Source organism: Scatophagus argus, chromosome 7 (assembly GCF_020382885.2).
Source record: "Scatophagus argus isolate fScaArg1 chromosome 7, fScaArg1.pri, whole genome shotgun sequence".
NCBI lineage: Eukaryota > Metazoa > Chordata > Actinopteri > Scatophagidae > Scatophagus > Scatophagus argus.
The window spans coordinates 6,804,682-6,827,315 of record NC_058499.1 but is presented as its reverse complement, the minus strand read 5'-3'; the positions used below and the strand labels follow the sequence as shown (position 1 = coordinate 6,827,315).

Below are 22,634 nucleotides of genomic sequence, written 5' to 3'. Positions count from 1 at the left end.
ACCTGTTCAGACAGACCAGCAGGGACTGAGCACATACAGATGTATAGTATGGATGCTTGGAACATATTGATAGGGTAGAGAAGGTCTTGTGTGTACACCTTGTTGTTTCACCAGACATGCTTCAAGCTACTGAGTTGCATTTACTTCCAGTCACTGCAGCTCAAAGTGTTTTCTTTATGCCGGAGGATTAAGCATTACTATAAGGGGCAATACATTTTTTAAAGGCAGCCTAACACATAGTCACTGCTATTTGATTTGCAGCTTTTTATCAGCTGCTTTGAGATTTCTTACAGTGTACAGCTTTTTTTCTGAAAACTCTAATTAAAGCACAGCCTGCAATACGCTTTCAGGGACTAGTTTTAGCAATTCCAACAACTTCTAATGCTATGCTTATCCACTTTTCACCTTTTTAATAAATAGAGCAGAACCATCTTTAAGCAACCAGGATTTACTAATTTTTTTCTAATTAGAGCCTGGGATAAAGATATGGATTTGAGATTTATTAATCAACTTTACAATGAAATGTTCTTATCCAGGTTTTCCATCAGTAGGACAACATGTCTTTCTAATTTAGTGTTCTGTGCACAAGCAACTGTGATATAGGCAGAAGGATCTTGCAATGCTGTCACACACACTGAGGTCAGAGGTCAGCTCATCAGTCATGATAAGCATGCCCCCACTGACAGCCTCAGGTTGTCCAGATTTTTATTTTGCAGCTAGACACACACTTGCAGACACACATGCACAAGAATTGCAACTCAGTGGCTGTCTTAACAACTTTGTGCAATCAAATCAAATGGCTCTTACGCTGATTGACAATTAAAGTGCTGATCATTATTCCTTCTCTAATCAACAGCAATTTCAGACAGGAACTTTGCCTCAGATGTCTGCTCTTTCTCTATCTGTTCCTCTCGCTGTACCTTACTTGCATAGCAATGTAGGCTATTGTTGTTCATTTTTGTAACAATTTAATATCTAATTATCTAATGACTAGTTATGATCAGCTTTCCATTCCTGCACATCTCATATACAGTTTAGAGCAGCAAATTTACAGTTAATTAAATAAAGCAGCCTTCTCATTTCTAGTCCACAGCTTTTTTTTTTTGTCAGCTTCAATGGTCAGGCTAACTGATTTTATTAGTTATAGCTAGGTAGCATAAGCTGATGGTGATGCTAAAAAATGTCACATTTCTTGTAAATAACGCAATGAGAGTTAAAGTTATGGTGGATGGGAATCTTTTACAAGTATCATGGCGCTACTGAAACATGACTGCCGCCGCTGAATTTGACTTTTTCTTGTTTTTTTCCTTGAGAGAGAAGAGACTTTATATCGTAAACTAATGTTATGTTATTTTGCACTATAGACACTTCACCTCCGTGTCAAATAACATAGACTATATGGACAAAAGTATTGCGACATCTAACCATTACACCATCAGTGACGTTAATGACATTGTATTCTAATTACGCAGACATTAATATGGAGTTGGTCCCCCCTTTGTAGCTATAACAGTTGCCACTCTTCTGCCAAGATGTTGGAGTGTTTCTGTGGACATTTTTGCCCGTTCATGCAGTAGAGCATTTGTGAGGTCAGGCACTGATGTTGGACCAAAAGGCCTGGCCTGTGTGTAAACAAGAAAGCTTGAGATCTTCATTCCAGTGCATCCCAAAGGTGTTGGATGGGGTTGAGGTCAGGACTCTGTGTGGGACAGTCAAGTTCTTCCACACCAGACTCATCCAACCATGTCTTTATGGAGCTTTGCTTTGTGCAATGGGACACAGTCATGCTGGAATAGAAAAGGGCCTTGCCCAAAGTTGGAAGCATAGCATTGTCCAAAATGTCTTGGTATGCTGAAGCATTAAGATTTCCCTTCACTGGAAGTCAGGGGCCGAGCGCAAACCCTGATAAACAGTCCTGTACCACCCATGGATCCAATAATAAAGAGTTGGTGGAGGTCCCAATACTTTTTGTCTATATAGTGTACTTGTGAATAAAACAGGTGAGCACACTTAAATTCATAGCTTGTTTGTCAAATCACATGTTTGAGTTTTCAGGTGAGTTTAAAAGCCTTGCTCAGCAAAAGAAGGATGAGAAGTGATGCCCGCTTTGCACACATGCAAAAAAAATTAAAAAAATAATAATGCACAAATGCTTCACCTCTGCTACAACTCAGTCCAAGGGGAAACACTGCAGAGAGTTAAAGGTTCACATTGTAATGAAGTTGGTGACGATGTGTTTAACAAGTTCCTGATACCTATAAATCTGTACAGGAAAGACTGCAGTGTGGTGACAGTGTTGTAGTTACAGAGGAAGTTTGAGAGATCTGGTCCCCACAGCAACTGTGCTGCATTTTGTGGCTGCGTCACTTACATACTGACTCATTTTAAGTTCCTCCGGATAAACGCGTCTCTAAAAGCCTCAAATATAAACAGTATATAAATAGTAATGTGCTGTACTGACAGCCCTTCATGTGGAAGGCCTTGTGTTCCTTTAAAGCCTCAGTGGATGTTTATGTTTGTATAAATGAAATTATTATTGTCTTTACATCCTAATTACTCTCTATTACAGACGCAGCTTGTTACATTAATGAAAAATTAAAGGGACAATCAAAATGAGGCTATGAGAATACCTAGAAACAGGACTGCAGCTGATGGTGTATAATTTATTTAGGTCTTCAGTAAATACTACCTGAGGATGTCATGAGATTTAGTTAACATTTTTTGTATAGCTTTCAGGCTTATTACAGTAAGTTTCAACTTAAGTGTTAAGTGCAGTCAAAGCATTTTTAGTAGTGGGAGCATTTTTAGCAACATTAGCAGAATGGATCCATGGACAGGTAACCCTAATTCAACACTCTCTAACCTCTAACAAAGCACTTCTGCAAAAAAGGTTTTTAAATTGTGGTATTTTGTCAGACTTTGTAAAACTAATTTGTTCCTCCATAAGCAATTAGTAATTGAGAAAGATGGTGTCCAGTCACCTGACAAGGTGTTGTTGAGACAGGCCACTACTTGAAAGTGTAAAAGCATGTTGAAAGATTGCGTGATAAAACAGAAATGAAAGCGGAATTACTCACATCAGACTAACGTTGGACATTATTTATATTAAGGTTTTGGCTAACAGGAAGGTGGTGACACTGAAGTCTGTGTGGGAAATCTGAAAAGCACTGAGGCTTAGAGCAGATAAACAGAAACTGGAGATGATACATTGCAAGGCTGGCAAAGCCTAATTGGATTTCTTGGAAGTGGTCAAAAATGTTCAGGTCGAGAGGTCATTTTGTATCTCAGGCGTCCTCCAGACTTCATCTACCTGATAAAGTAATAACAATTTGAACTTTTGTTTAAGTCCTGTTTGCTCACATGCTGTGTGCAGAGTGTTTTCTGAATACTCATTTATTCGTCCACACAATTGGGTTGGATAAACTTTAGAAATAAATAAAGAGTCTGTCGGTGAAATAGTTATTGTAAAAGACTTTTTGAACCTCTTAGTTCTTGTAAGCTGAGCCAACAAGAGCTCATAAATGCTTTAAAACTGTTTTTTTTTTTTTGGACAGTGTTTCTAAATTTATTAAACAAATTTTGTGCATAACAGACGATGAATGATTGATGATTTATTCAGAAAGAAATGATCAAGGCAGAGACCATTTTCACTTAATTCTCAGACATGCTTTGAGACATAAATGAGCATTTTGAGATCCTTATTGCTGCCACTTAAAATTTAATTTGGCAGTGCACCGTTCATCTGCTCTACAATGCGTCCCTGTGGTCAAAATCTGATAAAGGAGGTCAGTTCATCAAACGTTAGAACTATTTTTCCTCTCAGAGAGACAAGTCAGAGAGCTGTGAATCACCGTCTGTGGCGTGAGGAGCCAGACGTCCAGGTGTGTTAGATTTGACACGGGCAGCCGTAACAAAAGCCTCTTGCCACAAAGATTTGCAGCTTAATGTTGCTGTTAAACATTTTTGCATTAATGCCAGAATGAGTTGTATTTCAGTAGGATGTCTTGGATGGCCTGTGCTGCACTGCTTCTCTGGTTTTAATTTGTAGCACCACATTGCAGAAGGCATCGGTTCAATGACGTGGACGTAGAAGCCTGAGCTACAAAAGGTTTATGAGAGGTGAAGCAGAAAGTTCTTAAAGTGTTCCTCTCTGTAAAATACGGCATCTGACTTAATTTCAGGTTAGCTCCTTTTTTGAACTATATAGGGGGTTTGCAAAATGTAAAAGATTCAAAAACACATAAAACACAAAAACACATGATGTTCTGCGCTGAGAATGGCTTCATTGTTTTCTCACTGGTTATCATGCACCAAATCAACAGTGAAGGCATCATAGACAGCAAAAGACAGGGTTACTGTCGAAGTGAAGAGCTGTTAATAATGTACAACAAATAAAAGCTAGCTTTATGACAGCAGTAACAGTATCTGGGCCATGTTGATGACCATGACTGTGATGACAGAAGCTTTATTTTGGTTAAGCCAAAAATGGGTTTTCATATTAGACATCTCTCTGATATTCCAGCAAATTCAAGTCGAAAGCTTTTTCCCCAAAACCTCATACAAAATTTACATGGACCTCCAGTTTCATCAGTGTCTGTCAGTTTGACTGACAGTTTGTCTCCCCCACTGAGGCTTCAGAGTGCAGTATCACGATAGGTGTCAGTGCTCTCAAGCTTTCTTGTTTACACACAGGCAAGGATGAAAAGAGCAGATATACTATTGACAGCTTGTAAATAATTTACTGAGCTGTTCTGCGCCTTCTGACTTTTCTCTTGGCTTCTTCACGCTCTGAATATGTTGTACAAGAAACATCTGAAGAGCTTTGTTCCAAAATGATTTATCTATCATTGTCTAAAACAATGGACACAGACTGCTCACCACTGGCTGCTGGCACTGCTGGAAGGTATGATATGATTTAGGAGGGATCCTTTTATAAATTAGGAGAATTTGCCCATAAAAGTGGTTGTCTTTGAGGACAAAGTCATTTGAGTTATCAAAGTTTTGTAGCTTTTTGTCTTTTCAAAATGATATAGACCTCCTTTAATTAAATCCCCTCCTCAGGCACTGGGTCCCACATCACAGTTTCCAGACTTGTGTCACCTCTATAACTCTTGCACACCACAGACCATTTAGAGACAACTTTTCCCTAGTATTTAATATTTAAGACCCATAAAGTTAATGCTATTTGAGAGAAAATCCATACTTACTTTATTTCTCTGTTGAGGGTCCAGTCTGTAAAAGTTTGTACTTAGTGCAATATACTTTATAATATATTGTGTAATATGTTATAATACATCAGTTAATATACATATTTACAATTTTGTCATTTCAAATTCTGAAATTTTATCTTTGAATCCAAGCATTTTATTCAAATAAATATTTGGGCTGTGACTAACAATTATTTCTCTGTCTGGTCATTTTTACATGTATTAATCATATACTGCACAGATTATCATATGATGAAAATGCCTGATGCAGTTTCTCTGAGCCAAATGTGACATTTTTAATTGCCTTTTTTTTTTTTTTTTTTTGCCCCACTCACACTCCACATATATTTAATGTGATGTTATAAGGCAAAGCAGCACATCTTCACATATGGGAAGTTGGTGCTGCTGAGTGTTTGGTGCTTTTAAAAAAGTGTTGATATTTTCCTGTTGACTGGCTAATCTGTGTATTATTGCCCTCCTATCAACTGTCCTTTTCTCTGTAATGAACAGTATCTAATTTCTAAATGGAAGTTGAACAACAATGCACACAGAGTGCTCTGAGGGAAGATGAACAGTCGATGTTCTTGTTGTTTTGACACCACAAATGTCAGTAATTATATGATAATGGTGAGATGATGGTGGGGTAGAAAAAGCAACACCATTGCTGACCTGAGTCTTTGGCAACACGATGTCAGTAGCAAAAGTCTGATCGTTGCACAGAGTGACGCTGAGAGAGCAAAGCTATTTCAGTGTGATGCCAGGACCAATCTGTCACTTCACATGCAGTAGGAGATGTCATTGATTAGACGTACGACTGATTCACAGAAAACACCAGTGGAGGTATGACTCAAAACCTGTCAGAGAGCCTTTCCACTTCTTGTGCGGTATGAAAGTTGAAACAGCTCAAAGTTGGAAAAGTTGACTTGGGGGTTTTACTCCTGACACAAACACGGTCTCATAAAATCCATCCACCAAAACAATTTGATCTAAAAATGCCATTTAAAGTCATATTCTGCAACAATGAATTCTGTGTGTGTAAATATGCCTACGATCGCACTTTGTAATTCCCTCCAGACGTTGATTTTGGTGAGAAATGGAGCTGCTCAGCTCAGAAGAACAAGTAATCAAAAACGAAAAAAGCCATAAAAGCGATCGCCTGTTCAGCAGCATATTAGTCTCTTCACTGGGTTTGTTTGTGTTTGGAGGAGGAGAAAATGATTATCCTAATATTTTTCAGATGGCTGAGCAGTTTATGATTGAGTCTTGTAATTGCTGATGTTAAGTGACACCCCATTGCTTTCAAGATGGGGTTTACAGCTTTTCAACAAGCAACACTACCTTCAAGGCAATTAGGAGGACACACTTCCCTGAATGAGGGAAAGCATGCGGACAGCCACCCGTCAGGGGATTGGCTAACAGGGAGCTGATGCTGTGCCTGATTTCTATTTTATTATTATTTTATCATTTATTTTATTTTATTTTTTTTTGTCAAGCATGTGACAGTCACATGAAAGGGTGGAGGTGGGGTGTCCTTAACAGCCTCCCCCTAACAGAGGTCCACTTTTCATACACCACACTTGGGGAATGAAATGGCCAAGTTGAATTTTCCTCTTCCTTTCTGACTTTTTGAATTTAATCAAAGCAAAATCAAAAACTGCACCTTAATGTCCAAAGGTGGCATTTGATGATTGGTCGAGTCATTTGAAAGCAGCAGGATGCCAGTCTCTATTAGCAGCATCCCTCTGAAGAGAAGAGGACATGCAAAGACTTGCAGGGATTTGCACTATTCCCCATGCCTCCTCTGACCTCTATCTAGTGCGCTTAAGCAAGGCCCCCGAGAATAGCTTGACAACAACATTCACTCACTTTATTGCCATGGGACCATACAGCATCAGCTGCAGGACACTAATTCATAGCTGGGCTACATTTTGCATAAGAACCTAAATTCATTTTAAAACCTTCACTGTAATAAAAAGATAACCCAGCTCCAGAGGGCTGTGCTGGAGGAGAGAAAGGAAACTCAGGGAGGAAAAAGGAAAAGAAATACAGACAAGCCTTTTCAAAAAGTCATTTCCTTACACTTGGACTATATAATACAAAGCTAAGCTCAAATCTCATTTTTGAAGCTTGGAAGTCACATCTGTATCAAATACCCTGCAGGTTTAATGGTGGACCGTGTAAGCTGATCCTCTACATTTATGGAATCTCCTAAAAAGATTCAAAGAAATCTCCCGGAGCGTTTGAAAAAGGCGGAAGGCCACACTAGACAGAATAACTCCTATCATCTGAATCTCTCAGTGGGGGGAGGAACATTTAACAGAAACAGTAAAGGGAACTAGAACAGATAATTTCAATTCCATCTGTTAGAGGGTACAGGTATGATAGAGGTGATGAACACTTCCAGGCTGACAACCATTTGTATTATTAATAATCTCAGCTGCATGGAAGACAGTTCAAGCTAGGAGCTTGTCATGAATATAACCCTGCACCTCAGTGGGACTCCTACAAAATCTCAAGTCCACAGAGAGGGCACACATGTGGAGGTAAACCTCTCACCTTTGTCCAGCCGCTGCCGAAAATGACTGAAGTGCTTACGGTATGAAAGACGTCAGTATACTCGCCATCGGATGTACAGCCATCAGAGCCATTATCTTGTGACTAAGTGCAAACAATCTGCACAGCTTCCCTGCTTTGCATTCATTTATCATGACCTCATTTCCCGAGTACATTTCAAGCCACTCAATATTTCATAAGACTTGTAAGGAAAATGTGTAATATTTACTATCTTGCACTGCGGGTGAGCAATCCACATAAAAACAGAAATCTTGGCAAGAATTTCATCACAGCTCTTTTCTGTGACGGATAAAATGATCTTTTTATGGCTTTGTGATGGTTTCATGTTTATTTTCACGTATATATTTTTTGGTTCACATGAAGTACACATGCAATATGAATTTAAAAATGGATTTAGACCAACTGATGTTGTTGGTCACAAAATCTAAAATGACTAGCTATGAGCAGTTTCAGTTATTTCCTCCATACCCTCACCAAGTCCACATGCAGACCCACAAACATACACTCTGAGGACACATTATATCACTCCTGTGCATACTTCCTTCTGGCTGAACATCATACAGCCCAGTCCCCACACAATCTGCTGGAGGCCTTCCTGTCGGCCCAAGCTCCCTTTCACAGAAACTGGCCCCTTATCAGAGCTCCCTCCTCCTGCTGCAAGTGTCCTGCATCACCCGCCGGTCGAGACAGTCCACTGCCCACAGTGCGCCACAGGAGCACCTCTCGCTCAAACAGTCAGCAGGCAAACGTGTAGCGTCAAGATGACACGGCCATATGTTCATAGCCTCCACCTCCACCCCCCTCCACAATGATTCTCTATCACTTCATCTGTGGTGTGACTGAGAATTTCTGTCACAGCAGTGTGCGTGTCTGTCTGTGTGATTCCTGACATTTTGACACTTTATCAACATAATTGAGGAAGCTGTCAGGTTGCCCCCTGAGTCACCTTTCACTGATGCGCGTGACCTGATTGATCCATGGCATCATGTGCATATTGACCCAGGTATGCACTGTACTCAGGGGAGACACAAACACTCTGGCTGCCATGTCACATCAGGAATCGGCGGAGCAGAGAAGAAAAGTATTTCAGATACGTCATGTTTCTTACAGCACAAGTTCTGCTGACATTTGCAAGACCAAGTCGCCGGTGACAGTGCTGGTTTGTTTTTACGCCTGTGAATGTTACAAAACCGACACTAGTTCACACTGGTATACTGTATGTAAATTTCAGTCAGGTTTTAACAATAACTTGGGTAGTTTTAATTTAATTCTGACCTATCGGCACTCAAACTGTTGATGAACATAGCTGGGAGGTGGCCTAGAGGTCGGAGAAGTGGCTTGTGATCAGAGGGTCACCGGTTCGATTCCCCCACCGGACGGGCAGGAAAAATTTGGGTGTGGTGGAGTGATTAATGTGAAAAAAAAATGCCCCGCCCTTGAGCAAGGCACACATCCTGTGTGTGTCTCACTGCATGTAATTTGCCAGGTGTTGCATGTGTGTTCAACTAAGGATGGGTCAAATGCAGAAGACAAATTCAGTGTGTGTATGTAAAAATATATATGCTGTCAATAAAGCTGATTCTTAATTCTTAAAGTGACACAATTCCCCGAGTTCCCTTAAGCAAACTGTTTGGTGGCACACTCGACAAAACGTTTATTGGCAAATGCTGTGGAGCGTCACATTATGTTGATTTTCTTTATCAGTGAATCTGTTCTTTCAATTATTTGATTAATTGTTTAGTGTGAGAAAATAGTACAGATCACAGTTTATGGCAGTCTAAAGTGATGTCTATAAATGTCTTGTTTTGGCAGATTTCCAGTTGTGTTAAAACAGGTAAGAATTTTGAGAAGCTAAAACCATCAAAAATTAGGCATATTTACTTGAATCAGTTTTCTGGAATTTTTCTAGTCATCGGCTAATTAATTAACTAATTGTTCTAGTTTGTATTTTTGATTTTAGCAAACAGGGTTTATCAGTGAAACTAATTATTATTTTCTCTACAAATAAATTTATCATTACCATCAATCAACCAATCATATTTTTCCTCCAGTTTAATTTTGCAAGCATTGACCAAACACAATCTCAGAGCAGTGCTGCTGTATCTCCCCCATCTGTTTGTTTGTTTTCATGCTTGTACAGTGTTTATTCAAAATTAAATTGCAATACATTCCTTCCTTGCCAGTGGACCTCTGGACAGGCCATGTTGGGAGAGAGGGGATTAGATCAAGGGTCACTAGGATCCTGATGAATTAAGAAACACGAATAGAGAGCGAAATTGCATTTGTAATAGAGAGAGAGACGGCAGGAGAGAGAGGGAGAGGGAGAGAGAATTTTCAAAAGTATAAAACGCAGAGCGATTTCCCCCCGCAAAGGAAGCTGAGCAGAGAACTAACAGGAAGTGTTTTCCCTCAAGAGGAAACCAAGTCTCGTTACTGTAAAAGCAACTGACCTTGTGGCTTCTGTCAGGAAGGAATGCATTCAGAGGAGACAGACAGCGAGATAAACAGAAGCTCATACAGTACAGAGGATCACCCTCCAGTGCATACAGACAAGCGCTCTCTCTCTCTCTCCCTCCCTCCCTCTCTCACTTTCTCTCTCTCCCTCGCCCACTTACTCAGTATCGTTTCATCTCTCTCTCTCCCTCTTTCTCACACACACACACACACACACTCTCTCTCAGTTGCTGTGCTCTGACGGATGGGGAAACACTGCCAAGGAGGACTTGGGGGCGAGAAGAGTGTGTTTCTTTTCTTCTCTGGTGTGTTTTCTTTCGCTTCCGCCTGGCTTCCCTCATGAGCTGTTAATTCCAGCCCCGGTCCCGAGGATGAGGAGGATCTATTTGTGAGGAAGACGCAACAAAGGAAGAAGAAACAAGGAGCAACAGGGTGGTAAATTCTGCAACCGGGGTGAGCGAAAAGGGCTTTTCTTTTTCTACATGCTCGAGCAAGGTTAGTGAGCAAAGCTGCTTATCGTTAAAACAAACACAGCCTGCTGTTACTGTTTTGCCCTCTGTTCTTTACTTTCTTATCTCTGACACGACATTTCCTATTCAGAGCATCTTATGTTCATGTGCTTCCCATCCCTTAGTGTCTATTAAGGTTTAAATGTCCTCAAAGAGCAGTTTTATAAATCAGAACAGTTTCTCTCTCGAAATTAAAAGTCCCCTTGTTACATTTTAAGGATATTTCTTTTTTGTGCAGTAAAAAAAAAATATCCATAAATGTTTCAGGTCGGTTACTGAAGTTTCTCTCTGGGCCAACACAACTATGTAATTTCCCAAAGGTGTACAGTTTAGTTCTCAGGTGGAGTCTCTCCTCTGGTGAGGAAGCAGCAAGTGAGCTGCAGGAAAAGGCGAGGACAGCTCGCTCTCGTTGGCGCTCCTCAGCCGTCACTTTACAGAGGAGGCAATTAAGTGAGATTGGCAGCCGACGCTGCCGGTAACTTGGAAACAGGCGCTTGGGAGACGAATGGTGGCACATGATAGGATTTAGGGGAGAGCGGAGCAGGGGAGGAAGGAGATTCCCTTTGTTCACTGACAAAAGCCTGCTCCTCTGTGAAAAAACCCTCCTCTCTCCCATGTGTCTGTGAAAACTGGCCCTCGGGCAGCAGTTGTGAGCTTTTATTATTTTGTCCAACAGTGAACATGTGCATAGAAAGTGAGTTTGTGTACTGTATGTGCGTTCATGCATGCATGTCGGAGGCAGCGGGTCTCTGAGGTGAGTCCTCACATTTAACTGCTACAAGTGGAAGACGTTTTTCACACTTTAAACTAGTCAGCCAGATAGGCAGATGAACTTTATTGATTCCACAGCGGGGAAATTCACTTGTCATGGCAGCTCACAATACGTGGAATTAATAAAAAACATTATGCCCCTCTTTGAAATATTGTGATACCTGGCTGAACCATTGTGCGGTTTCTGTAATGAGTGGACGGGCGGTGGTGTTATTTGCTCAATAAATGAGCTCCCTGAGGACTCCTGTCTTTGTTCAGGCTTTATTTATTCACAGGAAGTGATTGGAAAATTTGTCCTGAAACCAATAAAGAACTATAATGCTCTCTCCATTTGTCACTAAGCCTTCTCACAGCAATTTTTCAGGGTGGATAAGTGTTCCCGGAGTTGGCCTCTGGCTCCTGGTAACAAAGGGCTCTGACGCAGGCTGATCAAGTTTTCAAAATATTCCCTGTAGGATGTGTGTGGCAGTCGAAACACATTAAAGAAAAAGAAGGGGAGTATTGTTCTCAGTGTAAACACAGATGGAGGCATATAGGGCAATCACTCTGAACTGTGTGTGTTTTGACACAAAAGGAGAGATATTGCATAAGCCTAAGCCTTACTGTCCATTCATTGTAGTGACAGCAAAGTGTTGGTCTGCACTCAACAGAATGTGTTTATACAGTCTGCTCTTAAAAAGCGTCATTCAGCAGCAGATGAGTGCAGTGAACGACCGTCCTCACTTTGCGTGTAGTCTGGATTGTTTTCATCATGCGATCACCTCGACCGAACATAAGTGAGGTCGTGACAGTTGGGTCTGGCCATCAGTCATCAGTAGAGGGCTGTTTCCTGTGTCACCTTGTCTCAGACACACACACACACACACACACACACACAGCCATAGTACTGCCTCACAGGGATAGTTATGGTGAGTCCATCAGTGGCTCGTTGACTTTCCCTACTACGAGGAGTCACTGACATCGAGAAGGATTTTGATATCTGCCTGGTGCACACATTAACTTGCATGTACAATACACACCATCACATTCACCCCAGGCATACGCATACAGCAGACACACACTCACACTCCCACCAGGGGAGGCGGAGCAGGCAGAGGCGTCGTGACCGGTGACTTGGCAGAAGCCCTCAAGGTGAACATTTTGAGCGAGGAGCATTTTAAATTCAGAACAGATGATCAAACTGGTGTCAAAACTGCAGAGTAGCTGGCGGCAGCAGATGCAGACAATCTTTTGGCAGAGGGAGAGTTTTTGGTGCCTGAATCTTATACATAAAAGTCAGAGGTGCAGGGCTGAAATTGATACAACCGTGTGGTTATCATCATCCCACGGATGGTGGTTCTTATCACGGGCCAGACGAGGCAAGAAAACTCTCAGCCAATATTTTCTGTTTAACTATCATTACCGCACACCTAATCCAGCTGTGTATCTAGACATATCAGACCGTAGACGGAGTAGGTTATTTGGGGGGAAGCACCACCTGTTTCGTGGTGAGACTGAAGCATGTCCCCACTTTATCTCACAGAAACTGAAGATAATTTTACTGGGAAATTTGTCAACTAAGTAACTACAGAATTACCGAATGTCTCTAATTTAAAAGACTGGGTCGTACACTAACTATACATCGAACATAAACGACAGGAATCCCATTTACCAGCTCTTTATCACTTATGTACAGCACCACAACAACTCTTATGTAAACATCTTATTTTTGCCTGCCACCTGCTGAACTCTAAAACAGATACACTTATTCTGAAATTGCACTTATTAATATTCAGAAAATTAATAAGTGCAAAGAAAGCCTATAAGTTAAGTTAGTTTGCTTTAATCTCTTCCTGCTGTGGTTTGTGACACTTTTTTGGCACGTGTTTGGCCTTCACGGGTAAAATGGAGAACAATCGACAGGTGGAGGAAGCCACGTAAACCCAGCTGAAGGGAACACAGCCAACATGAGCAAGCACTTTTTATGAAAAATGCAATGATAATCTTTATTTCTAATGAACCTGCTGCCTAATCAATTCATTGTTTAGTCCAAAAATGTTTTAAAAATGTAGCCTGGAAGGTCAGTTTTTGCTAGTTGACTCCAGTTAGTAGTTGCAAACCTGAAGCTGTTAAGTGAACCATCATATCAAAAAAGGAAAACCAACAAACCCGATTATTTTAGAAGCTGGAAGCTTTTTTGCTTGATAAATGCCAATTAATCAGTTACTACAATTGCACATTCATTTTTAACTAATTGATTAATTAACTTGCAGCACTAATTATCATATGGCATTTGGTTGAAAATTAATGTTAAAACATTCGTCTGTGGGGCATTTTGTCTGTGTCTGTTCCTCTGCTAATGTAAGCATGAGACTATTAACGGCACTGTGATATGAACATATTCATTTTCTGGATTGTGTTGTGACTTTAGGCCATCCAAACTACAGTTTAATCTGAACCAACCTCAGACCACGTAGTACAGGTGGACTCGATCAGGTTTGGACTTCAGTTCAGAAAAAGTGTTCATTGTACAAAATCTGTACTTGAATAGCTCCAAGATTCAGAATAAACTGCCAGCCTGAAAGTCCCTGAAGCCCCCGTAAGCCCTGTGCTGCATGATCTTGTGATTTAAAATAAAGATCCAACCCAACTCAAAAATCAGCTCAAAAGCTGAAAGTGCAGCACCTCATGCAGATACCTCTTCTCTGTTTGCTCATCTGAACAGAACAAAGGCTTTTATCTGACTTTCTGAGTGCTCATCCCACATTCACCCTCCACAAAAAACCCAAAACTAATAATATTGAACAGTTTCCAGCTGAGAGTATAACTCATTAATAACACCAACAGCAGCAATGGCAGCCAAATAATTACATTCTCCAACCCCAAATAAACAGCAGCATGTAGTCAGTCACTCAGTGTGCGCAGAAGTGTCTTGTTTTCTGATCTACGGTGCAGAAAACTCTGCATTCATTTTCATTTGGTCTGTCTGTCATCGTGACATCTCTCTCCTGTGGGTTCACACCGAGTTCCCTTGCCCTGGGCATGGCTCTCTGTCTGTGTGGGTGTGGAGTGTGTGTGTGTGTGTTTTTATGTGTGTACATGAATTGGCATTGATCCCCACATGTGTTTGCGTGCTTGTTAGAAAGGGGCAGAGTTAGATGGAGAGCAATAGTGTGCACAGTTTGCTTGAGCATGTGTTTGCAGCTGTGTGACTGAAAATATATTGTAGGCGTGTGTGCCAGTGTCCATAGTTTTGTTTGTGTGTGTGTGTGTGTGTGTGACTGAGCGAGGCTGACAGAAGCAGGTTCCTTGATGAAGCGTTGATGATAGCCTTTGATGCCGGCTTCCCCTCCATATCAGATTCCACCGAACAGATGATAATCTAGCTGAGGCATGGAGAGTGAATCTCGCACACACACACACGCGCATTGTCTCTATTCATGAGCTGTAAGCGCTCACTCTCCCTCCATGTGGCCCCCATGTACTTCAATGCTGTAACCATTAGATGCCAGAGGCAGAAAGCCAGCTAGCACTATGTCCCATTATGCTGTCAATGTTAATATCACTAGCCTGATCCATGTGGTAACGCTATGCATCCTGAGCCCTATGGGCGTGCTATTAACGCTTCTGTTCTCAACAACCACACGGGTCAAAACACAAACACGGCAGCACGTCTTACTCTCAGCTTGTTTGCAGGTGATATAACAGCCCATTAAACGTTTTCATTAGATCTAAATGTCAAAATGTTTGGGTGCATTTATGTATGTGTACATTGCTTTGAGCTTTGTTGCTGTGGATTTCTTATTTTTTTTCTTCCAAGTTGGCAATGAGGGGGTTTTATTGGCATCAGGAAGGCATTTCCTCCCTGTGTGCAGCCACTGAAATGTGAGGCTGAGGGAATAATCAAATAACGAACAAGCTGTGGAAATTCAGACACAGGTTCACCCAGTGGCTGTTCTGAATATTAATGCACTGTTTGCTTTGTGTGTGCGTGTCTGGTCAACACAAAACGGGAAGAAAAATTACATCGATTCAGACTCCTTCGAGGCTCTTGTAGTATTGACGCAGCTGAAACAGTTAAAACACGCATGAATGATCATTCATGAGAGGGGAAAAAAACATGAATTCTTGGGGGAAATCAGAGGTTGGGCAAATATTTATCAGAAAGGACCCATTATGTAAATTAGTATCAGTGCTTATTGTTCATTCCCCTGTGTTGATAATGTGGGAAGCTCTATCCGTATATTGTACCCTTTTGATAGAATCAGTTCAGTAGCAGTTTTCAAAAATCTTAATTTCAGGTGGAAGGTCAGGAGCTTTTCTTGAGGGTGACTTTTGAAAAAGAGAAAACACACAGAGCATAACCATAATATTGACATATTGACATTTAAATCTTTATGCATGACCCCACTCTTTTCCTGACTGACCCCACTCTATTTTCATTATTAGCTATACCAGCGTCTGACCTGTGACCAGTGCAGCTATTCCCCGTGGCCTCCTCTTCGATTTGTGCTTAACCTCCAGTTAACTCGTTCCTCATAGACCAGAATTATGTGTGAATATGTGACCACTGTCACCTCTCTGTACAAAATACAAAAATTAAAATTGAAATACAAGCTGTTTCTCCTTCTCATTGTCAAAAACAAATTAGCAATTAAAAAATGGTTTGATTTTTATTTTCTGTTTTGGATTTCCCCAAATGATGGCTCACTAGATTTCCAAAGATATTGGAGCCTGAGCTAAAGCAGCACTGTCTGGCAAAAGTACAATATTTTCTTCTGAATCATAGTGGAGTAGATCTATAAAGTGTGAACAAAATGGAAATTCTCATGAAATACAAGTACCTCAAAACTGTCTTCATTCTACCACTGGAGCTTTGTTTGTGTACATACAAAGTATATTTCTTTATATTTTTTTTACCTTTACATAACTTGCAGTGACTGAAGAAAATGCAACAAGTTGTTTTTGTCACAACATAAGTTGTTTCAGAAGCAAAACGCGCATTTACAGATTTAACTGGTGGTATAATTAGAGTCTCATTGGAAGGTAACAGGTGCTTCAGCTCACAAGTATAATGTGTGCACAGTACAGCACTGTATGTAGAGACATAGAGACAAATTGTTTTTAGTAAAAAACCCCAAAACACAGGCAAAGAAATAAAAGCAGGATCAGCAGAATGTCTAGACAAGCTTTATGCCTCCAAATCCAAAGCAGATTAAACTTACTGAGAGCTTCTGCTCTCAGCAGCCTCCATATAAAGCCATACGTCTGAGTGGACCTCCCGCACTGAGTTGTTGTAGGGAGAGAGCGGATGTGAGCGACAGCAGAGGTGTACGGGGAGTGGACGAAGGGTTAAACGCCGATGTCAGACTGTGGCTGTTGATCACGGAGCCGGAGGTGCAGCAGATAGCCTCTGTCACTTTGGCTCAGCCTTGCAATGTGGCACAAAAGCTTTTATCACCAGATAAAAGGAGCATGTCGAGGTAGCAGCTTAAATGCATCTACAGTGTCAACAAGGGGTGGCAAGCGAGGGGGCTGAAGGAAGAGCTGGGCACGCGACCACCAAATCAGCATTTAAGATGCTTGCTTAATAGATATAAAAGATCTTTATGTTGTGTCACATTCAGACATTGTGTCATCGGATTGGTGTGCTTGGCAGTTTGTCTAAATGGATCATCAATGAAAACTGCTTTCTGAGAAGGGATTTTTATCTCTAGGAACTGTATATACATTGCAAAAAAACAAGCAAAGAACTCAACATTCACTCTTTTTAGCTCTGTTTTTGGTTTAATCCTGAGGGAAATATCTGGCTCTTTGGCAGCTGAATGCTCCACTCTGTTCACTTGCTAACTGTCTGTTTTGCCGTTTGGTGCTGAGCAGATAGCGTACAGTTGATATTCGAAAAACTTTTTTGACTGAAAAGCAAGACAACGTTATAGTTAGTGGTGAGCGTGAACCAAAACATGCAGATTGGACAGCTAAACCACGAACTGAAACTCATTATAAAGGTCTGGTTATATCCATTATACCGACTTTAACAATGGAAGCTCAGTTTCAACATGTGAGTCAGCTCAAACTGTGAGATGTAACTGAAAGCTCAAAAAACCGGTAAAATAGACATTTAAGTCCAGATTACTTTGTCACACTGACCTTTGTTATTTTAGGCATATTCTCATCATGTGCTGTAGGATTTGAATTTACAATTTACAAACCACAACCTTAATGCATAACCTCCATCTTTTTATCTTTTCTTCCATCAAAAGCTCAAACAATACTACCAGTAGTAGTCATGGGCCAATCTGTTTGATTCGTTGTCCTCGCTGAAAGTCTTTTCACTGGTGGTGGACCTCGTCATTAAAAAAAAAAAATACAAAGTGTTGTTGTTACGAGGCTGGAAAATGTGGATAAAAAGCTGCATGTCTGTGGGAGACTGGGCTTTTGTTTCTTAAGTCAGCTGCCGCATCACATAATTCACATCACAGGGTGTGCAAACTCTGCTATGCTGTGTGCGTGTGTGTGTGTATGTGTGTGCGTGTGCGTAGGGGGACATCTATATTATAGCACCAAATCTATATGCGTTCACTGCTGTGAGAAATAATGTGTTATATCAAGACTCACTACAATCCATGAGTCATTATGGGCTCAAATGACTGTAATTTTTGATTCACCATGTAATATAATGGCTCACTATAATCCTTCCCTACAATAATGGCTAATAATTGAAATTGAGGCACAATAATCATGTCTGCATATTATCAGTGAATAACAGCAGGTAACTCTGTGCTTTGATATTTAAAAAAAAAACATTCAGTGACAGGATTCAGCTCAATGGAAACATTTTTAGTAGAGACTTCAGAGCATTTATAACATTAGAGCTCAGAGTTGAACTCAGTGCCATTCAGGGAGCATTTCAGGACATCATAGGAAGTTATTATTCACAGAAGAGCCGCCAAACTTATGCAAAACGAGGTGAGTTCACTCTCCTTGGGTCAAAACTGGGACAGTCTCATTAATGAGGTGCAATCCCACCGCGACGGCCAGTCAACCAACACTTCCAGTAATGATGGCTGGAACATTAAGGTGCATTTTAAGGTTTTTCTAACGGGCCATATAAACAGGCTGCCAAAACACCATTAGCGTTTGGATGTGGAGCAGTGCGGAGTATTATCCGTTCTCATCTGAGGTATTCCTGGCAGCACAGTGTGAGGTAGTCTTGTGCCCGCTACCCTCGGTGACCTCAGAGTCCTCAAGGTGTGCGAGAGCTCTCCAGGTCCCTGCAGTGTATCTCTCATGGCTATTTCTAGGCTAAGCTACACAAGGTTTGGGATAGTGTTAAACCTCCTAACAGAGTATTGTTCAGGAAGGTTATCTGAGGGTAGACTCACACCCTTCGCTGTGTTCACTGTGCTACTTTTGGATCTGACAGACTCTTAAAGGTCAGCGTGGAGTAGGATTTTTTTCCAACTTCAATTCTGCTGACTTTTTGAGGCAATAAAGGAACAACATCTTCCAAATACACATGTTAAAGGTTACATCTTACACGTACATCATTTTCCCAATATTTTGCATACAGTATGATCAGACTGTAGCCTTTAGTTAAATTTCAGTTTCTCTATACAGCTTGTTTTATGTATAACTCCAGTCCAGTAGTCCTTTGTTGGAGGGTCTGCTTGCAGCCATTAGTTTGTGAAGGCTTTCATGCTAGCAGACAAGTATTTTAAAGATCTATTTGTCCAAAGCCAAAAGTTTATCCAGGGTTTTTGCCCAGCTAAAATGTGTCATTTATTAATTCAAAAATGTTCATTATTTCTTCAGCAATCACTTGCCAATATGAAACAATTTAAGAGCTTTGTAAAAATTTTATTAATTAATTTTAGAGTCACAAGGAGAAGGATTTGTTTTAGTAAGTTTCCATGCAGGGCAAAGAGCGTAGCCGTACACCAAAATCAAACACCAACTATAACTCAGATTGGTGTTTTTACCATTTCAGGCTTGTTTATTGTTGGTTTATTAGACTTAAATACAGTGAGATAACTGTTGGATCACACAGAATGTTATAATTTAAGAGCCAAGTCTTGGTGTAGTGTTGCCTCACAAACATGGTGGTCTGTGTAAACCGAGAATATTAATGCATGCCATTGGGGAGACAACAAAGCTTATCAAGCTGCTGTGTTTTCGTTGCAGTTTTGTCATGCATTACTGTCCCATGTCATGATTTTCTCTTTCTTCATTTTTGAAATTCCCACGAGGCTATTTGTCTGTACGTAGCAGCTATTTTAAATCCAGGGTCAGGCGGATGATGATGGGGAACATTTCCAAGAGAAACCAACTGAGCCCAAAGTGGGGTGTTAAAGCAAATCCAAACAAACAATGCTGGCTTGTGTCTGGGAGATACTGTCATGTCTGTCTGCATCACAGACACCAAATAGTCCACGGGATATGTCCCCAAACCCTGGAGCCAAAACAAGTCCAGTTATTCTGTGAGTCACAGTCCCACTACCAAAGAAAACTGAATGTGAGTGCCAAATCTTGATGTGTTGACAGATGAGGCCTCTGTGTAGCCTGCAGGAAGCTTAGACCTTGATGGAACTGCGAGTGTTGGGAACTGCTGTGGAACAGTTCCTGGAAGGGTTTATGTGGCCTTGAGTGACTTAACTGTGAAAGCTAATGTAGTATATGTGACATTTAGCAGTCCAACTCAACAACACCCAATCCTCCCAGTCACTTGATCAAAGCGAAACCCTGAACAGTAGTGACTCTGCTCGGGGACTGCATACTCAAATCAAAAGTGGGGATGCAGCTAAAGCTTATTTTCATTATCAATTAATCTGTCAGCTACTTTTCGGATTAACTGATGGATTGTTCAGTCTATACAATGTCAGAAAACTGTGATAATTGCACTTTTCTAAAACCCAAAGTGACATCTTCAGATTCCTTAGGCTGCCTGACAAGCAGTCTAATAGCAAGATATTCAAAAACATATCCAGAGCAGCCACTAAATCTTAGGCAAGTTGGCAACCACTCATCTGCAGTCCCGTGACGACTGGTGAGAAGAATCATGTGATACAACCCAAAGCTCCAGAACAGCTACTAAGTGGACCTTTAGGTGAGATTGGTTTGTCAACTTAAGATGTTCAGTTTACAGTCATACTAAACAAAAAATGAGTAAATCTTCTTCCTCTTCGTCTGAGAATCTGAAACCAGAGAACTTTTGGCATTTTTTGGCTGATAAGCAAATGAATAATCAGTCATCCGAACTGCTGTTGATTAATTTCCTGTCATCTGATCACTTTATCAACTAATACTTTCTATGTTAGTCAAAAGAGACAGAAGCTGTGCACTCCAGCTGCTTTTCCTGTTGTCTGATGAAGGTTTTATTAGTAACCTTAGGTATATAATTTCTTCTAGCACCACGAAGAGCTGGATTCATTCTTGCTGCATCACATGTAAACACATCTTTGTAGATCAGCACTATATTAGATGAGGCTCCAAAAATGTTCATCCCCCAGCTGACTTTGAGACCTTGATTGTATAATGAATTCAACTTATTAGACTGCAGTAGCTGTCTCATTAGCTGTCTCTCCCTTGCTGCATGCATATATTTACTGCCAAGCAAAAATTACAGAAGGAAGAATTGCCCTGTTAAATCCTCATTTGGTCAAGAATAGACTTTCTCCTGTCAGCTGCTGGATGATGCCAATCTCTGCAGAGTTTTGGCATTTTTTGACGACACTTTTCAGTTTCTATATATAGAATGTGAAACGTTAAAAGGTATAATATGTAAGATTTTCCTGAAAACAATGTATTGATTACCCACTGCCTGTATATTCTTTTTGTCTCACTACTGTGTTCTGGACATTTCTGGCCATTAACAACTCTAGAGAAAGATAGTTGATTGTCAAGTCTTAATTTTTCCAGGTAATTGACTGCAGATGTTCTGGTTTGGTGGGTATGCAACGAGCTGGGAATGAGACAACAACCAAAAATCTTTCCCCAGAATTGCTTACTGGTATGCAACAAATGCTGCATAGTACGCCTTGTATCATATACCTTTTCCCAGTTTTGACATTAGTGGTTTGTTCAAGTTTAAATGAGGCTGCAGCAGTGCAGTGAGGTGAACTGAGAAGTGCTCAGACCTGTCAGGAACAACTGCTAGCTCAGGTTTAATTCCAGATGGATGCTAATATCACCCTGTGCAGAAATACCAGCTAAAAGTCTTACTACAGTGGATTGTCTTTCACAATGTGATGTTGTGCTGCCATTTCTACCACCTAAACTAAGCTATCAATGTAAAAAGACAAATACTTCTATTACTTTCCAATTTGCCCTTGTTATTGGTGAATTGGTGATGATGAATTGATGAATTAAGGCTAGCAGACAAAGTGATATGAAGAAGGCAGAATGGTTTCCATCAGCCCGACAGCTCTCAGCAGGTAGAAACACAGCAAGCCAGCTGCAGATGTACTTTTGATTACAGCCTTTCTCCCTTCTTGTGCTTGTGTTAGGCTAATAAACCATTACCAAGTCAAAAACAGGAACAGACCACCCATGCAGCAAGGTGGCTGCACTGCACAATAGCTGAGTCCATTGTGTTTCCATATTGGCCAAAATCTCCACAACAAGCTCTATGGCAACCCTGCTGTGTTATTCTCCCTTGGCTTTTTATTTACGATCGACTGTATTCATTTCCTGCACACTACAGTGTGGGTGCTAATTACTACACGTTACATCTTTCCCAGTAGCTCATGTGATGTAAATGTCTCCCAAGTAACGTCAAGCCACCAGACCAAAACACATCGCTGCCTCTGGGCTTTATTTAGAATATTTGATCTGGAAAATTTATTCAGGTGACTGATCATCTAAACCAGAGAAGAACCTCAGTTCATCAGACAGATTTATGTTTGTGCTCTGCAGCTCTCAATAATACAACACAAATGAATATGCAGTTATTACCCTGACAGTGCTTCAACAGTTTTTAATGGAAAGATGCCTTTGCTGTGCCTTCTCTATTATAGTAAATAAAAGAAAAAGAAATAATACTCAATATTTAGGACTTTATATGGGTAGTCGTGTAATTTTACCAGAATGATTCACTGAAATTTCTTGTGTTGTTACGTTAACTGAGGAGGTTTCAGTGAGT

At 40.7% G+C, this 22,634-nt stretch overlaps 1 protein-coding gene and 1 long non-coding RNA gene across 4 annotated transcripts in view; one reads left to right on the top strand and one right to left on the bottom strand.

The window, feature by feature from the left end:
- The window catches only part of LOC124061877, a 62,741-nt gene that overhangs the window by 13,548 nt on the left and 26,559 nt on the right, over positions 1-22,634 (bottom strand). The window lies entirely within an intron of this gene.
- Positions 10,182-22,634, top strand: part of shisal1b (shisa like 1b) — a 32,190-nt gene continuing 19,737 nt past the window's right edge. The window contains exon 1 of one of the 3 annotated variants that reach the window (XM_046394182.1): positions 10,182-10,730. The gene's annotated coding sequence lies outside the window, so the exon portion shown is untranslated. The remainder of the gene's footprint in view (positions 10,731-22,634) is intronic. The other 2 variants (XM_046394181.1, XM_046394183.1) reach the window with 2 other exon arrangements.